The sequence below is a fragment of the Hemicordylus capensis genome, chromosome 6 (assembly GCF_027244095.1).
Source record: "Hemicordylus capensis ecotype Gifberg chromosome 6, rHemCap1.1.pri, whole genome shotgun sequence".
NCBI classification, from domain to species: Eukaryota; Metazoa; Chordata; class Lepidosauria; order Squamata; family Cordylidae; genus Hemicordylus; species Hemicordylus capensis.
This window is the reverse complement of record NC_069662.1, coordinates 44,279,127-44,303,133: the sequence shown is the minus strand read 5'-3', so window position 1 is coordinate 44,303,133 and position 24,007 is coordinate 44,279,127. Positions and strand designations below refer to the sequence as shown.

The 24,007-nt window shown below is 45.5% G+C and overlaps 1 protein-coding gene and 1 long non-coding RNA gene across 8 annotated transcripts in view; one reads left to right on the top strand and one right to left on the bottom strand.

Annotated features, from left to right (window-relative positions):
* The window catches only part of LOC128331648 (uncharacterized), a 56,374-nt gene that overhangs the window by 9,463 nt on the left and 22,904 nt on the right, over positions 1–24,007 (bottom strand). The window contains exons 1-3 of one of the 7 annotated variants that reach the window (XM_053265296.1): positions 10,434–10,556; positions 10,160–10,295; positions 7,078–7,165 (exon numbers count right to left, since the gene is read on the bottom strand). The exons of 4 other annotated variants lie outside the window; for them this stretch is intronic. The gene's annotated coding sequence lies outside the window, so the exon portion shown is untranslated. Of the gene's footprint in view, positions 1–7,077; positions 7,166–8,045; positions 8,906–10,159; positions 10,581–24,007 lie in introns of those variants that run through there. 2 more of the 7 variants (XM_053265293.1, XM_053265297.1) reach the window with 2 other exon arrangements.
* On the top strand, positions 891–23,931 carry LOC128331649 (uncharacterized). Its single transcript, XR_008310383.1, has 3 exons — positions 891–4,523; positions 6,935–7,173; positions 23,123–23,931. It is a non-coding gene; the product is annotated as an uncharacterized LOC128331649 (long non-coding RNA).

The following is a 24,007-nucleotide window of genomic DNA, read 5'->3' as shown; positions in this document are numbered from 1 at the left end:
AGACAGGGCTTCTACCCCAAATCTCCTTCAGAAGAGAGTGTGTGCGTCCACACTCCAGCCAAACTTACCCCAAAGTCCCTTCGAGATCCTTGGACCCACTCCACACACAAATCGGGCTTTTTCTTGCGAATTCTAGCTTATCTCAAGGTATTTCTGGGTTTTAAAAATGCTGATTGTAAGCTACTTTTTCTGAAAATGCCAGAGCAAATAGGGAGAGGCACTGACTTAGAATCATTAGAATGGTAAGAAGGATATTCTCTTTAGAAATGCAGATGTAGCTCTTTAGTACTCTCTCCCTCCCCCTCATTGGCTAGAAGGAAAACATGGAGGAAAACATGTGAACTTGCATCAAAACAAAACCTGAGAGCAGAGGGGAGGGGCTGCTTCCCTCAATGCCGCAAGTGTGATTCGAAGTGGCTTCACTCAACATTTACCCCCAGCATGAAGCCATGTGCAAATAACTCCCTGTTCAATTATACTGGGCTGGCACAGTCATGCCAGTTTCATTAAGATGAGGAGTGTTTTCAACATTCCGCCATTAGAAGCCCTGAACATTCTATTGCTCATAAAGTCAAATGTATGCACCCAATCCCTCTAAAATTGTGTACACTTCAACCAGGGGGCAAGACACACCACCCCTCAAACCTTGGTTCACTTTTGTTGCAAAATGGCTGAAATATAGCAGTTTAGGTTTTTAACTTCTAAAAGGAGGTTTGGGCAACCTTTTTCACCAGAGATAATGTATATTTTTAAATGTTTGGTGTCTTTTTAGCATTCCCCCAAAATTCAGGTCCATGAGGCACTGGTGCCTTTTGCTGGTTTGAAAAACATCAATCTAAAGATTTTTGAGTAATTACTGTTGGAAATCCCCATAATAACAGGGAAAATAACTAGAGGAAAGTTAGCTAAGAGCATAACTGAGTCTGCCCATTGGGAATTCTGAAGCCAAAGTTGGGAGGGGCAAGTCCTTCCAATTTATAGTGAGTGACTTCCTGGTTCTGAACAAGGACAGTTCCTGCCTGATAAGGACAGTTTATGAGCACTCTAGCATGTGTGTAGTTAAGCAACCATTCCTCCTCCTCCCTCCCCCTCCTTCCTTTCATAGATATTTGTTGTCTGCCCTCACCAGAGGGGGGAAGCAGAGACCATCAGCAAAGCTTGAAATAATTTACTAGAAAGAAAGTCCATTGATTCCACTGGAGCTTACTTCTAAGTAAACACAAACACACAAAAGAATCGGGACCAGCAGAGATCCTAGGCAAGAATGTGAGTTTTCTCTTTTTCCCTTCCTCCAGTCCCTCAGCAAAGCATAGAAGGGGGGAACTCAAATTATTCCTCTAGGGTTTACTTCCAAGTAAAAATGTATAGGATTGGGTCCAAGGACCCCATGCTAGGAAGTTCCAAAGGCAGAACCTCAAGGAAATCCTAAAAACCATTCTCACCCAGCACCAATAAACCATCATTCTGGTGTAGACTGCTCTTGAACATGGAGGTGCTACATCAGAGCCAAACTGGAAGCTTCATTTGGCCATACTTAAGAAATTAAGATTCCATATTCACAAGCAGCTGGGCTCTCATGTAGAACCTCCATGTTCAATGGCAGTGTCACAATAATAGTTTGTTGGCACTGGGTGGGAATAGTTTCTGGGATTTCCTTGCTGTACCTATTTTGAGCTTTCTGGAAGCATGTAGCTGAGCACTGTGAGAAAGAGGATACTGGGCTGGAATACATATGCCTTTTCCAGCAGCATTTTGATAACGGAACCTGCAGTTCTATATGCACACCGAGAAGGAAGCAAACTCCATTAAAGTCAGTGGGATTTGCTTCCATATAATGAGGGAACAGTTAATAAACAATCCCTGAAAAAATAACATTGGTATTGGTTACCATGAAAGGTCATTTCCCCCAGTATATGGAGGGTATCCTTTTAACATGGGTTGTCATGCCCACTTGCTCCCATTAGACAGGACTTTATTGTGTAACTTCAGAGCAATCCTAAGGTGCATCTAGCCAAGCTCCTCCACCCAGTTCTGGGACTGTCTGGTGAAAGTGCAAGTGTGGAAGGCTCCATAAGAATAAACACAATAACATGAAGAAAAACACACAACAAAGCTCTCACCTGAAAACGTGTACAATGACAGGTAAACAGGAAAAAAGATCTTAAGGGCAACAATAGAGAAAAAACAGAAGGCTTCCTCAAAAAAGAGGTAAGAGGCATGATCACCAAATTAAAAGCTGAGACGAATACCTCACCCATGAATCTAGGTGGGTCGGATATCTTCCCCTACACTGGGGAGAAAGAACCTTCATGGTAAGTAATATCAATGTTTATTTTTGTTTATTTATTTATTTGATTTATCTACCACCCTTCCAAAAATGGCTCAGGGCAGTTTACAATGTTACTTTCTCCCCCAGTGTATGTAGGAGGGTATCCTTTAACATGGAACATACCAAAATGGTTGTCTCCAGGCAGAAGGTTTATGCTAAAGAGAGACAGTTGTGAAGATACTACTTTTTCTTGCAGTACTGCATGGCCAAAGGCAGCTTGGGTGGATTGGCACACATTCTGCTTGTAATACCCGACAAAGGGCGATACTGAGAACCACATGGCAGCCTTGCATTTGTCAGATATAGGCGCATTTGCAGAGAAGGCTGCTGACATGGCTGCACTGCATGTGGAGTGAGCTGTGAACCTGGATGGCAGGCACAACAAAAGTGACTCATAAGCAAGAATGATGCAAGCCTTGATCCATCGTGCCAGAAAAGCTTTTGATGGTTTTGTGCCCAAAGAGGAGGGATGAAACGAGATGAACAAGGCCCATCTGACGCAGATACCCAGTGTGTTTTGAGGTCAGTTTTGAGAGCCCTTTTTACATCAAGGGTATGCCAGATCCTCTCCTTTGGATATTGAGGAGATGGGCAGAAGGTAGGCAGAACTATGCCCTGGTTCCTATGGAATGGTATGTTGACCTTCGGGCAGAAGGTAGGGTCAGTTTTGAGTACTGGATCTGGCAGGAAAAGGCAAAGATATTTGTGTATGGATAGCGCTCCCAATTCTGATGCCCTACATGCTGAGGTGATAGCCACTAGAAACAAGCCATTATAGGACAACAGCTTGAATGGTGTTGTCTTGCGTGGTTCAAATAGAGCCCTTGTCAGTGCATTAAGGACTTCATTCAAGTTCCATGATGTGAACCTATGTACTGCAGAAGGTGTGATGTTAGATGTGCCTTTGAGGAATCTCCAAATGTCTGGATGGGAAGCCAAGAAGGCCTTGGATGAAGGACATAGCATGGGCAACGTGCTACAAGGTCTGTCTCCAGAGGATACTAGGTTTCAAGCCCTTGTCCAAGCTGGCTTGAAGGCAAGGACAGTGGGACACTGTTGCTTTCATAGGTAGCACTTTTGGGGGCCTAGCTCACTTGAGGAAAGCTGTCTACGTAGTCTGAAAGATTCTGATGGTGGAATGACATCTAGAAGCTAGAATACTGTTCTGGATTTTCTTAGGGTAACCCTTGGCAGTTAGTAAGGCATGCTCAGTTTTCACACATGAAGCTGAAGCCACAGTGCTGTAGAGGTCCTTGCTGGAGGAGATCTGGACTGTCTGGACAGGGCCACCGTGATTCCGCTGCCAAGGCTATGAGGTCTGAGAATCACAGATGTTGAGGCCAGAAGGTAACGACAAGAATTAGCTGGGTTCCCTGCTCTCTGAATCTCTGTATGACATTCTGTATTAGAGAGAAAGGAGGGAAGGCATACAACAACCTCTGAGGCCTCAGAGGATGTCTATCCCGCCTGAGGGCAGTGGTATCTGGAGAAGAATCTCGGCATCTGGCAGAGGTTGAGGACCAGTAGACTGAAGTGTTGAGCTATCATGGCAAACTTTGTGGGGTGACACATGTTCTCTGCTTGATCCCCTTGATGTCTTCTGTCAGTCTGCCTCCACTTTCTGCACTCTGCTGTTTGGCCGCGATGGATGCCCAGTAAAGATTTTGTCCGATTTTTCCATCAGTGACCAGGAACGTGTGCTGCCCTGGCAGTTGATGTGAGCCTTGGTGGCCACGTTGTCCATCCTGATGAGAACACGTTGGCCTTGAATGACCTCCACAAATTGAAGAAGGGTGAGGTGAACCGCCCTGAGTTCCAGCCAATTTATGCTGAGCGGTGTCTCTGTGGCAGACCAGGTGCCTTGGACCATCAGGTTGTTGCAGTTGGCTTCCCACCCCAACTTGCTGGCATCAGTGGTGATTTGAATGGGTGGAAGCGATTTTCGGAGAACTCCCTGCTCTAAGGCTGGAGGTGTCCACCATAGTAAAGGCTGTTGGAGTGGTGCAGGAATTCTGACACGCAGATGTGCCCTGGCCATGACTTGATCCTGGTGAGGAAGGAGCAGCCACTGTAGGTGTCAGGAATGCCATCGAGACCATGGAACAGTGTCTGTGCGCAAGATGCTGCTGCCCAGCAGCCTCGCCAGCATCATCAGGTCTGCTGAGCAACAAGCTAGGATCTGCCAGATACAAGAGTACGTAATTTGTCTTTGTGGTCCTGAGAAAGAGTTATCCTCCCCTGTTTTGGTGCCTATAGTCGCACCCAAGTGATCTATCTGTTGTGATGGTAGTAGCTGGCTAGGCGGGTGTCCCCTCCCTCCGTCACTGCTCCATGTGCTTTGAGCCGAGTACTCTGAGAGACAGTGTACAGATATAGGCCCGACTGGCAAGATGGGGTCTGCAGGGAGAAGGGGGTGAGCCATAGTTCTAGTTTGCTGAGCTGTATTCATAGGAAGAGTAGAAGGCCTACTATGAGTAAGAATAGTAGACCGAATGCTGTAGCTGATGGTCAAACGAGGTGTCTGTGTTACAGCGTCTCTCCTGGGAGACCTGCTCCTGTCCTGAGCTCTGGAACCTCTGGCATGCTCATGTGCAGGGGCATAACTATAATAGGGCAAGGGGAGACAGTCTGGCAGCCCACTGCCTTGGGGGGGGCGGCAGAGGCAAGTCACATGACTGACTCCCCCAACCGCGCACCCGCCTGGACTTCCTTCAGTTGTATTCATCCTCCAAAACTGATATGGGTGTTAAGACCTGGAGCTACCAGAACAGCATGTCTTTCTCTAGTACCATTAAATGACGTGCATCGTCCACAATTTACATATATATATTACTATGCTTTTTGTTACCCCTATTCAGCCTCATTTAAGATTTCTTTACTTCATGAGCTGAGCTTCGGTGAGGGGGGGGCATTTTAAAATCTTGTCTCTGGGCCCCCTCCAACCTTGCTACTCCCCTGGTCATGTGGGTCTGGAGACTGTTGTCCCCCTGAATCAGATGGTCTGTCTCTAGTTCTGTGTCTCCTCATGGGAGGTCTGGGACAGAATCTGTCTCTTTGACATTCAGGGATAGGCAGTCTTGCAAAGCTGTACAAGATGGACGACTGAGAGCTTTCCCACCGAAAATCAGAGCACCCCCAGGATGGTATTGGAGGAACAGGTTCCGGAGTAACAGACACTGGTGGGAGCACTGGCTCCACCGGCAAATTGGGTAACGCTGGAGCTGATGGTAGTGCTGGGAGTGATGGTTCCCACTGTCAAAGCTCTGCAGCCACCAAGTCCTTAATCTACTGGGACAGGTCTGGTAGAAGTAGAGTTGCCATGTCCCCCGAAATTCTGGGTTTCACCTGGATTTTAAGCATCTCACCCAGCTTGCTTAGCCCACCCAGATTCTCCCAGCGCCAGCTTTCATTTAAAAGAAAGAGGGGGAAAAGCTAAGCTCTAGCCCTTACAGAAGCGGAGTTATGGAACAAAACGTGCGGTCACTATTCTGCTCAGAAATTATTTTCCTGCCAATTTACATAATATGCAAATTAGGCACTGGATTTGGAAAGCCAGAATATGGCAATCCTAGAAGCCTTTCCCCATGGAGGGAGGGAGGGCGGGAGGAGAGACAAGTCCAGAGGGGCTGAGGGTAGCAGTTGGTGCAGCGGCTGGAGGGGGGCACCTATATTATATTATTATTATTATTATTATTATTATTATTATTAATTTGATTTCTATACCACCCTTCCAAAAATGGCTCAGGGCGGTTTACAAAGAGAAATAAAACAAATAAGATGGCTCCCTGTCCCCAAAGGGCTCACATTCTAAAAAGAAACATAGGACACACACCAGCAACAGTCACTGGAAGTACTGTGGTGGGCGTGGATAGGGCCAGTTACTCTCCCCCTGCTAAATAAAGAGAATCACCATGGTAAAAGGTGCCTCTTTGCCCAGTTAGCAGGATATTGGCAGGATCTCCTGGGGCAGCTTCCTCTGGCAAGACCTCCGACTTGCAGGAGGCTTGGGCAGCAGCTGATGTGGAGGGGGCTGGTCTGAGTGGTAAAGCAGAGATTATTCACTAATAAGTAGTATTAAAATATGCTAAACTTTATTAAAAGAGGAAGAGCCAAGGCCAGAAAAGCTCATATCAGCTCCTCAGAGGTCTACTGTAAGACTGCCATCTCTCCTAGACTTCTGGGTATTTGCTGGGTTTTAAGCATGGTTAGCCCATTAGCTTGCCCAGATTTCCAGCTTTCATTTAAAAAAGAGAAAAAAGCTAAGCTTGAGCCCTTGTAAAAGCAGAGTTAAGGAGCAAAACATTCTGTTCAAGCCCTGGACTTAGAGAAAGGCAGGTGATGCACTTGGTCTTTTAGTTGGACATTGGGCTGGGGAGGGAAGCACCTAGGGAGACAGGTGCAGTTTCCATAATCACTTCCTAGAGATGTCCCTGATGAATTTCTGCCTGATGCATTCTGATCAAGGCAAAGTGTGGGTGAATGGAGCCTCATTTCTAAAGCCATCATCATATACCAGACTATACCAAATCTTTACAGCTTATATGGCACTTATATGGTGCAAAACTTAAGATGGGCATCTTAACTTGCAATATCCATTCTTTCTAGACCACGAGTGAAAATGAAAAGCATCTTATCTCTCGTCTTAAACTGAAAATTTTTGGATTAGTGAATTATACCTATGCCTGGTATAACAACACTCAGAGTGCTTGAAAATGACTGGATGATTTTTCAGTTGCCAGATACACTACCTTGGTGTCCTTGAACCTCCAAGCCACATGGAGAATGCAGTGATCTCCATACTTCTACTTCAAACAGTAGAGCACGGTCAAGCAGCATCTGAGCAGGTAATATAATCAAAGAATGAGTTTTGTGTATATGTGCGGCAGGGGGAAATCCCTGCTACTTGGTACTGCTCTTCCTTTCCCCTTTCACCCCACTTTAATGCTATCTTAGCAGTGAGGGAACTTGCTATCTGGATTCCATATTAGCTGCAGCTTTGAGCCACAGCAGCAACTGGTACATGGAGTGCAAAAGAGTGGCAGTGCTGATAAAAATGTGTGCAGTTGGAGGGTATGTGTGATGGCAGCAGTTTCTGCTCCCAGGAACCAGGCCAGGCGGGTCCAAGCTACAAGTCTAATAAGGAAGGGGGTGTGCCCGAGATGATCCTATCCAGTGACTGCACAGGGACAGAATGTACTGAGAGTTTGGTAACAGGAGATTCCCGCCTCTCCACCCACCCCACTGAACACTGCACTTAGGAAGGGATGAGGAAGCTGCACAATTTTCTGGCTCATTTGCAAGTAGAAATGCCAGAGTCCAGCCAGGCTCTCACACCACCCATTCATTCATTCTTTGTGGATTAAGTTTTTCTAAATTGTCTTTGTGCATCCAATTCCCATTGCATACAGTACAAGGAAGAATGTCCTCCCAGGGTCTTTTTAAGATTCTGGAAATGGAATGCGGGAGGAGAGAGAGAGATGATGCTTCTCTCGCTCTTAGTTCTGTACTAACATTAGCCTCATGTAACGGCATCCCCTTCGGCATGATGGCAGACAATGAGGTTTGCCTTCTGCCTGAGGATAGCCTTGCTCTGTTCTGCTTTGAGATGCTAGTCAGGATTTTGTTCGGTTATAAGAAGAATATGCTGGAGAGAGAGAGAGAGCTAACTGTCTCTGAGGAAATAAGAATAACGGGCAGAAAAGCTATTAAAACTTACTTGGCAAACCCTTAAATAGGGAGTGGCTAGATGAGGAAGGGGCTTGCTTGAAGGGAGGCAGGAAGGAATCCTCTTCCAAAAACCTCTGCCAGACATATTGTATATCTATATCTGTATTCATTTCTATATACCTCTCTCACACACACTCACTCACACAGACACCATTGAAACTGATATGTTCATTGTATACGCCATTGGTGTAATTAAAAGAGGGGGAATTAAGACTGATACAAATATCGACATACCTATACAGGTGAACCCTGTTATCTATCCACGGGGGTTCCGTTCTCTGCTACAACTATGGCTAATGGAGCCATGGATAATGGGGCATTGTGGCAATGGAGGTGGGGGGGTTAGGTTCCTGGAGCCTGGAAAATGGGCGAAAACACCCCCCAAAAGGCCAAATAAAGTGCCCTAATGTGCATGGCAGGTCTTCAGCTGTCCAGCAATGCCCACTCCCAAGTCTCAAATTCCCAATTTTTCTGTGAAAAATTGTGGGGAAAATGTTTGTTTTAAACCAAATGATCCACAAAATGGCACCTCTTTACAAAATGGGAGCCAGAAATGACCTCCAAGGTTATTTCCAGCCATTGCAAGACATGGATACGTGTTTTTTTAACCAATTTGTATCTTTGGATAATGAGGTTGGGTGTCAATTAGGCGACCGTGGATATGTGGAACCACAAATAGCAGTACCACCTACAATGAGGTTGACCTGTACACAGTAGGTAGCTTAAAACCACTTAGCTTATGGTAACTAATTCAATAAGCCTGTTCTCATGAGCAGCCTAACCCAAGCTAGGGCAGCCCAGCCTGAGTTAGGCTGCTCATGTGGAGTGCAAGGTTCATTCTCAACCCCACCCAGCCTAAGTCTGCTTTTTGCCCCAGCTCTTAGCTGAGGTTAAGGGTGTGAGTGCACCCTTAGGCAGACACAGAGATGGGCACCTAGAGTGCCCGTCTGATGGAGGAAACCCCCAATGCACCATGCTCGGTGTGTGGTGCATTGTGGGATTTCCAGAGGCCAGGATGATGCATCCCAGTCTCCAGAGATCTGCGCTGCTGTAAGTGGCTCATACACCCAAGGCAAGCTAAGACGTCATTTTGGCGGGGGGGGGGGGAGATAGGTTGAACCCTGCCTTCCTCCCTCCGCTCGCCCTCCCCACTCTGGTATTGGTTGTCTCAGGCAGAAGGCAAACCTCATTGTCTGCCATCATGCCAAGGGGGATGCTGTTTCATGAGGCTAATGTTAGTACAGAACTAAGAGCCGTAATCCCCCAGCACCACGTTCTGGACCCTCCCCCCAAGAAAGGACCAGAACCACTGCAACGCAGTACCTCTGATTCCCATACTCAAGAGGCGGCCCAGAAGGATACCATGGTCGATGGTACTGAATGCCGCCGAGAGGTCCAGCAGAACCAACAGGGACGCACTCTCCCTGTCTAGTTCCCGGTGTAGGTCATCCACTAGAGCGACCAAGGCAGTCTCAGTCCCACATCTGGGGCGGAAGCCAGATTGAAAAGGGTCCAGATAATCCGTATCATCCAAGACCCTCTCCAGCTGGGACGCCACCACATGTTCTATCACCTTGCCCAAAAAGGGTAGGTTAGAGACCAGTCTATATTTGTCCGGGTCGGAGGGATCAAGGGAAGGCTTTTAAAATAATGGTATTACCACCGCCTCCTTGAGACACGATGACATCCTGCCCTTCCTTAGTGAGGCATTAGTAATCACCTCCAACCATCTACCTGTACCCTCCCTGGCAGCTTTTATTAGCCATGAAGGGCAAGGGTCAATAGACAGACAGACAGGACAAGTGTAACTATATCCAGCATGGCAGTTTTCCAGACAGGGAAGTTTTTTGCAGGTGGAACTGTGATAAAGGCAAACTGATGTCACTACAGGCTGTTCACACAGACTCCCTCTCTTTCTGTTTTCCCCTCCTTTGCTCTGTTCATAGGCAGCTTTTATATTGAAAAGCTGTGTGTTTCACCTCCCTGCCTTCCTCTTCCTCCATCCATTGCTATTCATTCTCTCTTGAATCCCACTCATTTCCCCTCCCATTATCTACACATCACTCCTTCTTTAGCACAAACACACCCATAACACTTTGGTACCTGTAGATCATACAGATCATGGGGTTGTTTTCTTGTGGTGGGGGGCACAGCGCTAGCTCCTCATTCTATGTTGGATTTACCATATTCCCATGCAACACGCACTTCTTTTAAGACCATTTTTTCTGACTTGAAAGTGCTAGAGAAAAACTTGTGTGGTGAGCAAATGTGCAGATGGATAATAGCAAAATACAAACGCGAATATTTATATACTATATACTGCTTTTCAACAGAAGTCCCCAAAGCAGTTTACATAATATAAAATAAACTAACTGACCCCGCACAGAGCATCTGTGCAGTTGTGCACTGAGCCTGTGGCATCCCCCTCCGCGGCGCTCTCGCTCGCTTGCCCCCGCAGCGCTCTCGCTCGCTCCCCCTGCAGCTCACTCCCCCTACAGCTCACTCCCCCCACAGCTCGCTCACTCACTCCCCCCGCAGCTCGCTCGCTCGCTCGCTCTCCCCCCACAGCTCGCTCGCTCGCTCGCTCTCCCCCCACAGCTCGCTCGCTCTCCCCCCCACAGCTCGCTCGCTCTCCCCCCCGCAGCTCCTTCCTCCCTCACAACCCATCTTTTTGCAGACCCCTGCCTGCTATCCTTTTATATAGATAGATTCCTCTCCTCTACAATCAAGAACATCTTCCAACCAGTAACAGTTGCATTCCAACTGACCATAAGCATCACAGGCTCCTCCTCCTTATCTGCATAGGGAACTGCCCAATCACCACAGTGCCACAGGCTCCTCCTCCCTATCTGCATATGGAATCCCCACTGCTTAGTCACCATGGTGCTTCTGCTCTCACAGGCTCCTTCTCCCTATCTGCATATAGAATCCCCACTGCCCAATCAGGTGCTTCTGCTTGCAAACTCTGTCAGCCAGTCACCTCCTTTCTACCACATCGCCATGCATGGCCGTCTTGGAGAATTAATAATATAGATAAGTAAAATGGCTCCCTGTCCCCAAAGGGCTCAAAATCAGAACTCTGAGGAGGAGGAGTTTTCAGCATAGGTGGTGATATATTGGGGCACCTCCCATCTTTGCCACTGTGCCATTTTACTTCCAGTCATTACTCTTTGCAATTCTTTCTTTCTTTTTAACTGAGGCCAGTTTTACTGTTATTTATCTCGCCCCCCCCCTTTATTTTTTTAAAAATCCACTCCCATTCATGTTTATGCAGATTTAAGACTCACTGCCATGCATGGGATTTTCTCCAAAAAGGAGTAGAGAAAAGAACCAGGAAATACTTAAAATCACATTAAAAAGTGTTTATTTCGCTTCATACTCAATTACATGGGAATCTCAGCAGAAGTGATGGGAAAGCTGTTGAAGTTTCATAAACAGTGGTACACAGCAGAATTTATGTATTTATTTATAATTTATTTATTTTAAAAGACAGTCTTGGCAGGGACTGTGGGAGAGATGGGGAGGGGCAGGTACAGACAATCAACAGGCAATGTTCTGTCCCCTAGCGTGGATGGAAAATAGTGCTGTGAATACCAAAAAGAAACCCATGCAAACTGTGACATGTGGAAGCCGCCTTTCTATTTTGCATGCAATTCAACTCAGAAAGCAATGAATGTAAGCACAAAAAATGCTCTCCATCTGGAAATATCATCTGTTCCTATGGTAACAGGAATCTCCACACATACACGCACCCTTACTTCTGATGTCGCCATGTTGGTGAAGTGCATATCGGAAAGGTGAGCGATGCAATTTTTACCACCATTCCATATCAGGGCTGAGTGTCTGCATTGTGCTCACACATTGTGCTCACACATTTGAATGATCCCAGTGACTCAATGTCCCGCCCCATCCACCAACTGCTTATTGCTGGTGTGGCATTAAACCCCACACGATCAGGAGAAATCGGTCTGCAGTTGCCACCAGCTACAGTTGCCACCAGCTACTCGGGGACAGGACGGCTGCTGCCCTGAAGTTTTGGAATGCACTCCCTGCTGAAATAAGAGCCTCCCCATCTCTGGCAGCTTTTTAAAAGTCCCTAAAGATGCATCTGTTCACCCAGGCTTTTAATTAAATACATTGTTTTAAATTTTTAAATTGTTGTAATGTTTTAACTTTTTCTGTTGTCATCTGTGTTGTTTTATAGTAAACCGCCAAGAGTTTTGGATGGCATTAAAATATGTTAAATAAATAAAATAAAATAAACCTAGTGGATGGGCTGCAAGAAGTGGAGGGAGAGCAAGGAGAAGTGATGATAAGGTTTCCTGGGATAAAAGCCAGAGATAGCCTAATGAGCGGGCGCGGGGGGGGGGGTCTGGGCAAAATGAAAAGCATCCTGGGGCACAAATACATTGGGGAGCTACTTGAGTGAGGCTGATAGGGTGGACTGATTTAAGTCAGAGTGACCTAATCACCATAGAAAAAGGGCTAATTTAAATAATTTATTAAAATATTTTTCCATTTACTGTATAATTTAGATACTTCCTAAATTTTCACTGATCTACCTTTACCTCAAATGCCTGTGCCCCAGCCCCCACAATTCCTGAAGGCTGGGAGACTTCTGGAACAGCATGGCTGGCTTGCATCACGGTGGGCTGCACAGGGAATGGGGGATAGGTGAAAATTGTCTCCCTCGTGCACAGATAGGAACTAGGAACATAGGAAGCTGCCATATTCTGAGTCAGACAATAGGTCCATCTAGCTCAGTATTGTCTACCCAGACTGGCAGCAGCTTCTCCAAGGCTGCAGGCAGGAATCTCTCTCAGCCCTACCTTGGAGATGCCAGAGAGGGAACTTGGAACCTTCTGCTCTTCCCAAAGCAGCTCCATCCTCTGAGGGGAATACCTTACAGTGCTCATACGTAGTCTCTCATTCAAATGCAACCAGGGCAGGGGCGTAACTATAGGGGGGTGGGGGGCACGTGCCCCAGGCGCCACCCCGGCGGGCCACGTGGGGGGGGGTGCCAAAAAGTGGCTCAAAAAGTGGCAAAAAGTGGATTTAAAAGGATGGCATGAATAAGGAGTCTTTAGCACTATCACCCTAGTCCTCGAATTACTCTGGAGTCCTTGGTTTTCAGTTTGTTAAAATACAGTCACTCACAAGGGAAAGTCAGGAACAGAACCAGGGCGTGAGGGAGGGGCATCATAATCATAATCATCATCATTGCATCATAATTCTGATGTTTGAGATACAAGCCAACTCCACAGGGTTGTTGTGAGGAAAAACCTAAGTATAATGTAGTATGTATCATCATTGTATCATAATTCTGATGTTTGAGATACAGGCCAACTTCACAGAGTTGTTGTGAGGAAAAAACACATGTGTGTCAGTCAGATGTATGTTGGGAGGGTGGCGGGGGGCACGACGGGGGGGGGGCGCAATTTCAGTGCTTGCCCCGGGCGGCGTTTTCCTTAGTTACGCCTCTGAACCAGGGCAGACCCTGCTTACCTAAGGGGACGTCATGCTTGCTACCAGCTCTCCTTTCAGATCTGTGTTCAGTTTGTGGAAGACTTAATGATACAATCCAATTATATAATGTTGTTTAATTCTGACAACTGTACCTTGCATCTTAGGAACATAGGAAGCTGCCTTATACTAAGTCAGACCATAGGTCCATCTAGTACAGTGTTGTCTACACAGACTGGCAGTGGCTTCTCCAAGGTTGCAGGCAGGAGTCTCCCTCAATCCTATCTTGGAGATGCCAGGGAGGGAACTTGGAACCTTCTGCATGCAAGCAGGCAGATGCTCTTCCCAGAGTGGCCCCATCCCCTAAGAGGAATATCTGACAGTGCTCATACATGTAGTCTCCCATTCAAATGCAAACCAGGGCTGACCCTGCTTAGCAAAGGGGGCAATTCAGGCTTGCTGTTTATGTTCGCCACATTTACATACTCTGGGTAAAAAAAGCTTTCTTCAAGATATTCCCAAATAGGGCCTCTTTTACTTGTAATGATGACAGATTTTTGTAGACAGATGCTGGTTGGTATCAACCCTAGAAGGGGTTTATTTTTTCCAGTGTTTCTTTTGTTTCCAGCATCTTAGTTTCCCCCTTCTTGTTTGTCATATAACTGTTGTGCCCTGCTCCACCACCTCACAAAAGTACTTATTAGGCAGTGTTTTCCATGAGACAGAAAGTAAACATTCATGTTCTTTAACTGATAGGTTAAATACTGCTACGCGGTGCCTGCTCCCCACTTTCCTGAGTGGTGAGCATTTCCAGGGATACAGTGCTGCTCAGGCTCTAGCTTCCTTTGGAGGAGAGATCGTTAGAGGTTTATGGTCTCTTTGAATTATTTGGTTTATTTACAAATATACAAGTTGCGCATTAGATGGAGGTGAAATAGTAAAGTACTCAGTAGAGTACTCATACAAATCAAGCCACTTAATGGTGTGGCGGGAAGCAACAGATTACATCAGTTCTCATAGAGCAAACTCTGCATCCAAAGATGTTTCAGCAGCCTTCTCAAGCCTCTCTGTTCCAGCCCCTGCAACACTCAGCCTGTGTCTGTCTCTGTCTCACACCGAGCCTGCCTGCTGTTTGTTGTGGGTGAGGGGGAGTGTATGTGTGTGGAAAGGAGGAGGATTAATCACCTTACATTTTCATGCCAGCTCCTCCCATCAGGGGAAAGATACATGCATTTTAAAAAATTCTTAACAGCTTCCTTCTCCAGGGTGAATATATCACATTCAGAAACATCCCGAGGTCCCCTGAACTATAGTGACTTACCTAATGAAGAGATAGATAACATTCATAATCATAATTACAAATCCATTGCAATATGTATAATTAGTACTGACTATGTACTATGAGCTAGTTGTGGAGATCAGATAGTTACTAGACACAGAGCAGGTGTAAAGGTTCACCAGGTGGATCAGTGGATGACTCTGCTAACTTGTCCTCCCTGCCTGTGAAGTCATGGTCAAGTAGTGGTATAACCATTATACTGTATGATGGCAGACGAAGGAGTTTGTCCTATAGTTCTCTTTTTACAAAGAAAAGCAGTGTTTCACAGGAGGGTAATAAGTTTGATTTTAATAAATTATATGTGTGCATTAAGTTTGGATTCAATTTAAAGTAAATTATTTTAAAGAGAAATTATTTTAAAGAGAAATAGATGATTTTAAAAAGACCAAATTTAAAAATTTAAAAAGCTGATTATTATTTTTTATTCCCCCTGCTTTTAGTCCATATGCCTGTCACTCTGAATGACTATCTCACTGCACTTCCATGTGGATGCAGGTGTCTCTTCCTAGCATTTTTTCTGACAGACTTTAGGCAGGAATTGAACTCAGAACTCCTTGTATGCTAATGCTCTGCTTTTCCATTGAGCTCTTTTTCCATATGAGACCCCTTTAACACATGGCTACGAGCTCACTTTTTAATGAAGACAAACGTATCATGAGTTTGATCCCAGGAGACTACAAAAGCCCCATCATGGGTCTGCTCCTATGGCTGTATAGTCAGTGCTGTTCTGTGGCACACGAGGCTTTGGTTCTGATCCTGCTAACTCTCCGTTTTTCCATCTGAGGTTAATGTTGCCAGCAAAACCCCTAAAAAAGTAGGCTATAACGATATTGTTTTTAATAATAATAATAATAATAATGAGGCACTACCAGTGAGGCACTACCTTGGCGTGGTTGTGGGGCTTGCGTGCACCGAGGAAGGTGAGAGCTATGCCAGAGGTCCAACCATACTGGACAGGTCTCACCAGAGGAGCCAGACAAAGAGTGCCTCTCCCATCAACAATATGGTGAGACGTAACTTTAATAAATCTATACCGGATCGGTCGTCACCCGGGTCAACAAGGACCGCGCCAGGTGCTGGAGTCCCTGGACATCTAGTGGCAAGTGGGCAACAGGACTCAGGATCTTCAGTTGAGCAACCAGGGCTGAAGACAGCAAAGTTACTGGAAGAAACGTCACTTAATCGGAAAAAATATACAAAAAATGCCAACAAGGAAATAATGATCTGCTATTACAAGTCTAGTCCAACTAGAAGAGGTTATTTAAAAAGAATGTACCAAATTTGGAAAGAGAAGCATCCAGATACAGAAATAACAGAACAAAGGCTAGCAGACCAGAGAAGATTCATAATAAGAAATAAAGTATTCACAGGAGTTGAGCTGGAAGAACTGCAAAGAACAACACAGGCTCAAGATATGGAAGAATTACCACCAACTGAAGCAGTTGCTCAGGCGCAGGTGGAGGAGGTGTTGGAAACAGAGGCTACCACTGTTGCTGAACTGTTTCAAAATCAAAACCAGGCAACCTCCCCTTTGCCTTCACCTCAAAAACCCAAATGCCTTTTAACAGAAAAGCAACAAGAACTAAAGCAAAAAATAACTGAGCACATGAACCAAACAACCACCAGGGTTCGACTTCCAGCTCTAAAAACAGTTGCCAAAAAACAACTTGCTCAGGTATTAAAAGATGTCAATGCTGCACTTGCAGAAATAACAACCAATAATTTGCAAGAAACAAACCAACTAATGTACAGTGCAGCAACAATAACAACACAAGAGCTTGGATATAAGATCAATGGACCTGTAAAAAAAGAAAGTAGTACATCACCTAAATGGAAGATTAGATTAGAAAATAAAATCTCCTGGCTTAGATCAGATGCTAGTAAATTGAAAGATATGAAAGACAAGAAGCTGAAGAATGAAAACACCAAACAGTATCTGATCCAAAAATACCACCTAGATTCAAGGAGAATTAGAGAAGTCCTGGAAATAATAAAGCAGCAAATAATAGCAGTGTCAAAGAAGATTAGCAGATACGAAGCCAGAACTACACAACACAGGCAGAATCTCCAATTCCAGTCGAATCAGAGACGTTTCTACCAAAGCATAGAAGGAGAAACTGCAAGAAACGTAGAAACACCAAAAAAAGAAGAAACAGTGCAATTCTGGGGGAAATTATGGGACAATCCAATAGATTATAATAAAAAAGCAGGCTGGATGAAAGAGGTCACAAAATGTAACCAACAAATGCAAGATCTAATAATAACACCAGAATTAATAAGTGAAAGAGCAAAGAAAATTAAAAATTGGACTGCTCCAGGCGACGATGAACTTCATGGCTTTTGGCTTAAACACCTAACAAGCCTTCATAAACAACTATCAAAACAGTTCAATCACATTTTGCAAGGAGGTGATATTGAACAATGGCTAACAACTGGGAAAACTCATCTCATCATGAAAGACCCAGCAAAAGGTGCAGTTCCACGTAATTATAGACCGATAACCTGTCTGCCAACCATGTTCAAATTATTAACTGGAATAATAGTAGATGAAGTGATGCAACACTTATTAACTAACAAACAGCTTCCAGTTGAACAGAAAGGAAATTGAACACCAGAGGCACAAAAGACCAGCTGCTGATTGACAAAATGATTTTAGAAAATTGCAAGAGAAGAAAAACCAGTCTACGTGTTGCATGGATTGACTACAAGAAAGCCTTCGATTCATTGCCTCACACATGGATACTAAAATGTTTAGAAACAACTGGTGTCAGCAAAAACATTCAGATATTTATTTTAAAAAGCAATGAGCATGTGGAGTACACAGTTAACAATCAATGGCGAGACACTTGGACAGGTTAGCATTAGAAGAGGCATTTTCCAAGGGGACTCACTATCCCCTCTGTTGTTTGTAATCGCCATGACCCCACTTTCACAAATACTAAACAAAACAGGCCTCGGATACCAAACATCTAAAACATCAAGTAAAATCAACCATCTGCTGTACATGGACGACCTGAAGTTGCATGGAAAGTCCCAGTCCGTATATTCAGTAGCGATATAGCAATGGAGTTTGGACTAGACAAGTGTGCTGCATTAATAATGAACAGAGGGAAAATAACAAAAACAGAAGGAATAGAACTGCCCAATGGAAGCAAGATCAAGAAACTGGAAGAGAAAGAACATTACAAATACTTGGGCATTCTCCAGGCTGATAGCATTGCACACACTGCAGTTAAAAGAAAAATTGGAAGTGAATACATCAGGAGAGTTCGAAAAATCCTCAAGTCCAAACTCAATGGCGGGAACACCATACAAGCCATAAACACCTGGGCTATACCTGTTATCAGATACACTGCAGGAATAATAGACTGGACCCAGGCAGAGCTAGAGATGCTAGATCGTAAGACCAGGAAAATCATGACCATCAATCATGCTCTGCAGTTATGTCGATAGGCTCTACATCCCTCGCAGCTCAGGTGGAAGAGGAATGCTGCAAGTCCATCAAACAGTAGAGGAGGAGAAAAGAGGCCTTGAAGAATATATCAAGGACAGTGAAGAAGATGCACTTCAAATGGTCAATAATGCAAAACTATTCAACACCAATGAAACAAAGCAGGTCTACAAGAAAGAACAAGTCAAGAACCGAGCAGAACAATGGAAAAATAAGCCACTGCATGGTCAATATTTGCACAATTTAAGTGGAAAATCAGACATCACCAAGACCTGTCAATGGCTTAAGAATGGCAACTTGAAGAAAGAAACAGAGGGTTTAATACTGGCTGCACAAGAACAGGCACTAAGAACAAATGCAATAAGAGCCAAAGTCGAAAAATCAACCACAAACAGCAAGTGCCACCTTTGTAAAGAAGGAGATGAAACCGTGGACCACCTAATCAGCTGTTGTAAAAAGATCGCACAGACTGACTACAAACAAAGGCATGACAAAGTAGCAGGGATGATACACTGGAACATCTGCAAAAAATACAAGCTACCTGTAGCCAAAAATTGGTGGGACCATAAAATTGAAAAAGTGGTAGAAAATGAAGATGTAAAAATATTATGGAACTTCCGACTACAAACAGACAAACATCTGCCACACAATACACCAGATATAACTGTAGTCGAGAAGAGAGAATTCAAGTGAAAATAATCGACATAGCAATACCAGGGGATAGCAGAATAGAAGAAAAAGAAATAGAAAAAAATCACCAAATACAAAGAACTACAAATTGAAATTCAAAGGCTGTGGCAGAAAAAGACCAAAATAATCCCAGTGGTAATTGGCGCCCTGGGTGCAGTTCCAAAAGACCTTGAAGAGCACCTCAACACCATCGGGGCCACAGAAATCACCATCAGCCAACTACAAAAAGCAGCTTTACTGGGAACAGCCTATCTGCGACGATATCTATAACAATTGACAATAAAATATCAGCCATCCCAGGTCCTTGGGAAGGCCTCTATGTCTGGATAAAACAAACCAGTCAATAACACCTGTCTGACTGTGTAAACAAGAAATAATTAATGAAATAGTTCTATGTTAGCATTTTTAAAAGGAAAAGGAGGAGAAGCAGATATTAGTAATTAAAGCTTTCCTTTCCTCAGGAACAGGTATCATCCCTGGGGCAATGAAAGGAGGCTATTCATTATTAACTTTCCAGACATAATTAACAGGAAGCAAAAGAACAGGCAGGACCTGCAAACAGGAAGCTTTCAATTAAAGACACAGAAGCCCCCAAAAGCTTCAGTAACACATTGAGTCTTTTCTCACGAGCAGGGTTTGCAGGCAGGAAGCCCTGAAGAGCTTACCTCCCCACAAACAATCTGTTAGCTTCCCTTGGGTGGATGGATCGCCCACCCAGATCAGCACTGGCTTCTGCCAGTAGCTCTGAGGGTCAGGGTGCAGGGATGCGCCACCTCACGTTGCCCCACCCTCCAGAGCTCCAATAATGCATGGTGTGAGTGCACAGTGCATTATGGGGATCCCCCCTCCCCTCCCCAAGTCTGTCAGCCGTGACTGCTGACACACGATCAGATAAACAGGGTTAGGAGAGCTCTTGCTTTTCTAACCCCGTTTAGAAGGGTGGCTCCACAACTGGGTTTGCCGCCGTGGTGCCACCGGGATCGGGTCCAATTCCAGTAGTTCACACGTGTATGTAAAACCGGGCTGGGCTCCCTTCATCCAGTTTTGCACATGCGTGTGACTAGCCTCTTTGTCTCTCCATATTAGATAGCCTGGTGCTGCAATTGCATTTCATAGCAAAAGTTTTCACAGATCAGATCTGGAAAAACATGAGAGAACAACACAGAAAACACTGGACTGCCACAATTTTTACACCATTGTCTGGATTACTTGTAAATAGTGAATGAAGCACGGCAAGTCCTGAGAACAGGTAGTGCGGAAGCAACCAAAGACAGCTGTATCAAAGTGTTGCATGTGGTGCTATAGAATTAGTTGGAGGCATTGTTCTCTCACAGTATTATTAATTATTATGAATTATTATTATTATTATTATTATTATTTTACATTTATACCCCGCTCTTCCTCCAAGGAGCCCAGAGCGGTTTACTACATACTTGAGTTTCTCTTTCACAGCAACCCTTTGAAGAAGGTTAGGTTGAGAGAGAAGTGACTGGCCCAGAGTCACCCAGCTAGTTTCATGGCTGAATGGGGATTTGAACTCGGGTCTCCCCGGTCCTAGTAACACTCAACCCTTCTCCAGGGTCTCCATGCAAGCCCCCTGCTCAGAGTGCCATGGCAGTTTGTGAAGGGAGAAGTATTAGCTCTTTCTGGCTGTTATGTGTGGAGGGTGTCTGTCCATCAGACTGGGTGACATCAGGGGGTCATTCAGCCTCCACTATGCATTGCTTGGTGCCTTCTATGCAAAGGCATCATTGATATGCAAAGTTATGGTTGTTGGTGAGTAGATAATGGCAGAGCTTCCTGAATGCTGTAAGAATGTCTGACAGTGTTCCCACATTAGGTTTTGTTTTGCCAGCAACTTTTGACTCTGCTGCTAGCTCAGTGGAACAATAGGACCTACTAGCTTGTTGGGACAATAGAACCAGCCTGCTCAGAAATATTTCTAATGATTTCAGCAAGTACCAACAGAGCTGAGCAGCAAGATTCAAACAGTTTTACTGAAATGTTATTCGTCTGATGTGTTAATGAAACTGCCCCTGAGTGATTGGTGAAACACCCCTAAATTGCATTCGGGATTTGTGTGGGGAATTAGCGAGTTGGGGTGGAGCAGTTCCACGTCAGTATAAATTTTGTGCAAAGTATTGATCCCGGGGGAAATGAACTGGTAGAGAGTGGGTTAAGATTCAAAAACAAAATAAGGTTTTATTTGTAGGGTGAGGTACAGCGGAGAGAAATGTTTGATTAAGGCAGTACAGTGGTCCCTCGACTTACGAAGTTAATCCGTTCCGAATGCACGTTCGTAGGTTGAAAATTTTGTAAGTCGAAAAGCGCGCCCACGGAGGTCTGGAAAAATTCGTAAGTCGAGGAAACCGCATCTAAAAATTCGTAAGTCGAGGAAACCGCATCTAAACCGCCAACGGTTTCCTTTCGGATGTCGAAAAATTCGTAAGCGTGAGGCCATTTTTGTCGTTCGTAAGTCGAAAACTTCGGATGTCGAGTAGTTCGTAAGTCGAGGGACCACTGTATTACTAAAATACGTTACAGCTATCAACTAGATAACTTGCAAAGATGCGTTCTAGCTTGGGTCCAAATTAAATGAGCTCCAGGCTGGCTAGAGAAAGGAGGCTGCAGAGAAAAAGGGTTTTTGATTTAAGAAAGAGAGCAGGGGTAGAGAGAGCCCAGAGAAGGGCGTGGTTATCATGCAACCTCATTCCTTCTGTTTAGTGGCAGTTGGACCCTTGTGGGTCTGGTGCAACCAAAGGACCTTTTTTCCTCAGGGATGGACTGGGAATGGCAGGCAGCAGCGGAAAACCAAGTGGGTTAGTCAGCAAGGGTAGATCCAAAAGGTGTCTGTTTCCATGAGAGGAGACAGAGACGAGAGGAGAGCAGGTCTTGTGGTAACAAGCATGACTTGTCCCCATAGCTAAGCAGGGTCTGCCCCGGTTGCATATGAATGGGAGACTTGATGTGTGAGCACTGCAAGATATTCCCTTCAGGGGATGGAGCCGCTCTGGGAAGAGCAGAAGGTCCCAAGTTCCCTCCCTGGCAGCATCTCCAAGATAGGGCTGAGAGAGATTCCTGCCTGAAACCTTGGAGAAGCCGCTGCCAGTCTGGGTAGACAATACTGAGCTAGATGGACCTATGGTCTGACTCAGTATATGGCAGTTTCCTATGTTCCTATGTTCCCATATTGTCAGCTTCTTGTAGCAGTGAGGTGACCTGGGCAGATCGAGCCAGGCAAGAAAGCTGATCTGGAGGCTGGAAGCGTGAATGGCACACAGAGCAAGACATGGCCTGGTGACTCCAGGGTGTAGAGACCAAGTGAAGCACACACTGGTTCAAGAAACCAGGGGCAGTTATAGCCCAAAATATGACCCGAGGCAACATTCCAGTTGCTCTTCTTTCCTGGGAGGGGCAATTCCAGTGGATCTCAAAAGGATCCATTGTCTGTGTTTGCTGTGTTGGAGTGCAACACAATGATTTGAATGGGTCAAGAACAACCTGTATGTTTATGGACTGAATGAACGTGTAAGCATGATATCTCTTAGGTCGGGAGGACCCAGTAAACCAATCAGTATTTTTAATGAGCACATCTCCCTGAGTTCCTATTGCTCACTAAACCTTTTGTGATGGGAAGGGAGTTGCATTAGCAATGCCTTATCTGACTTTCCTGCTGAGGTGATTAACGTTAGCTTGTTTGAGGCAACTGCAGAGGAGGGGGAGTAAAGGGTCAATCTTTGGACAGAGCGACCTTGAGAGGAGGCTAACCCGAAAGTTACTTGCGGAGTCTACTTATACATTCTCAAACATGAGGCAAGGCGCAAGGCTAATCCCCTTTCAAGTTGCTTGGTAGCTGGTGAACCTGGAGGCGACTCTCCCACTGCCTGCTAAGTGACTTGTCCCCAATTTGCCAACAACAGGGAGCCCACGATCCTGTGAGACTCCTAAGCATGTTAAGAGGGGGAACTACAAGCCTGTAGTCCCAAACATAAGCAGAGAGGCTTCTGGGAGCCCACAGAATAGCAGTGCTGGCAACAAATGAGTTTCCATTGAAAAAGAAAGAAGTATTATAAACTGAACACGTGATGAAATAGATAAATAAAACAAATCACCCTTTCTGCAGAAAACCGAGCACAATCGCTGGTCCTGACAGCCACCAGGTTTTGCCCAGAGGGATCGCAGTGCGCGGCTGCACAGCCCCGCTACAGCACTACATGAATTTCCAGACAGACGACCGCCTTCGCTCAATCACAGTCCTATACTTTTAATTGCAAATTATTCAATTTTCAGCTCTTATAGTTCATACTCATAGTATAGTATATAAGTATAATATCTGTGCTTTTATCATTTTAATAGCCTCACAGTCTTTTATAATCAGATTTTATTATAATTTGTATGACCATAATTTAATAATCTTAATATAATAATTTCTCTTAGCCAGCATGCGTGCCCAGACTTTTTTGCGGTGGAACTCTCACAACACGCTGCGAGAGTTCCCGGCATTACCCGGCCACGGTAATGGCGGCAGCGGCGGCCCGGCCCAACCCAGTAAGGAGGAGAAGGCAGCAGGCCTGGCCCAGCCATTGGGGTCAGGAGGTGGCTGGGCCGCCAGGAAGAGGAGCCGGTGGGCAGTGGTAGAGCTGTGCCACTGAGAGCAGAAGGTGGGGGAAGGGCAGGAGAAGGTCAGGGGAGCAGAAGCTGGCGGGAGAGCAGGAGAGACAGCCGCGGTGAGGAGGAGGAGGCTGGCCTGGCCACCAGGGTTTGGAGGCAGCGGGCGGTGGAAGAGGAGGCAGCGGGCAGCGGTAGAGCCAGGCTGCCAAGAGCAGCCCGGGAAGGAAAGTGTGGCCAGGAACGGAAACGTGAGAAGACTGGGGCAGAAGGTGGGAGGGAGGGCAGGAGAGACTGGGGCAGAAGGTGGGAGGGAGGGCAAGAGAGACTGTGGCAGAAGGTGGGGGGAGGGTGGAATTGCCAGGCCCAGAGAGCACAGATTATGTGTGGGTTCAGCTAG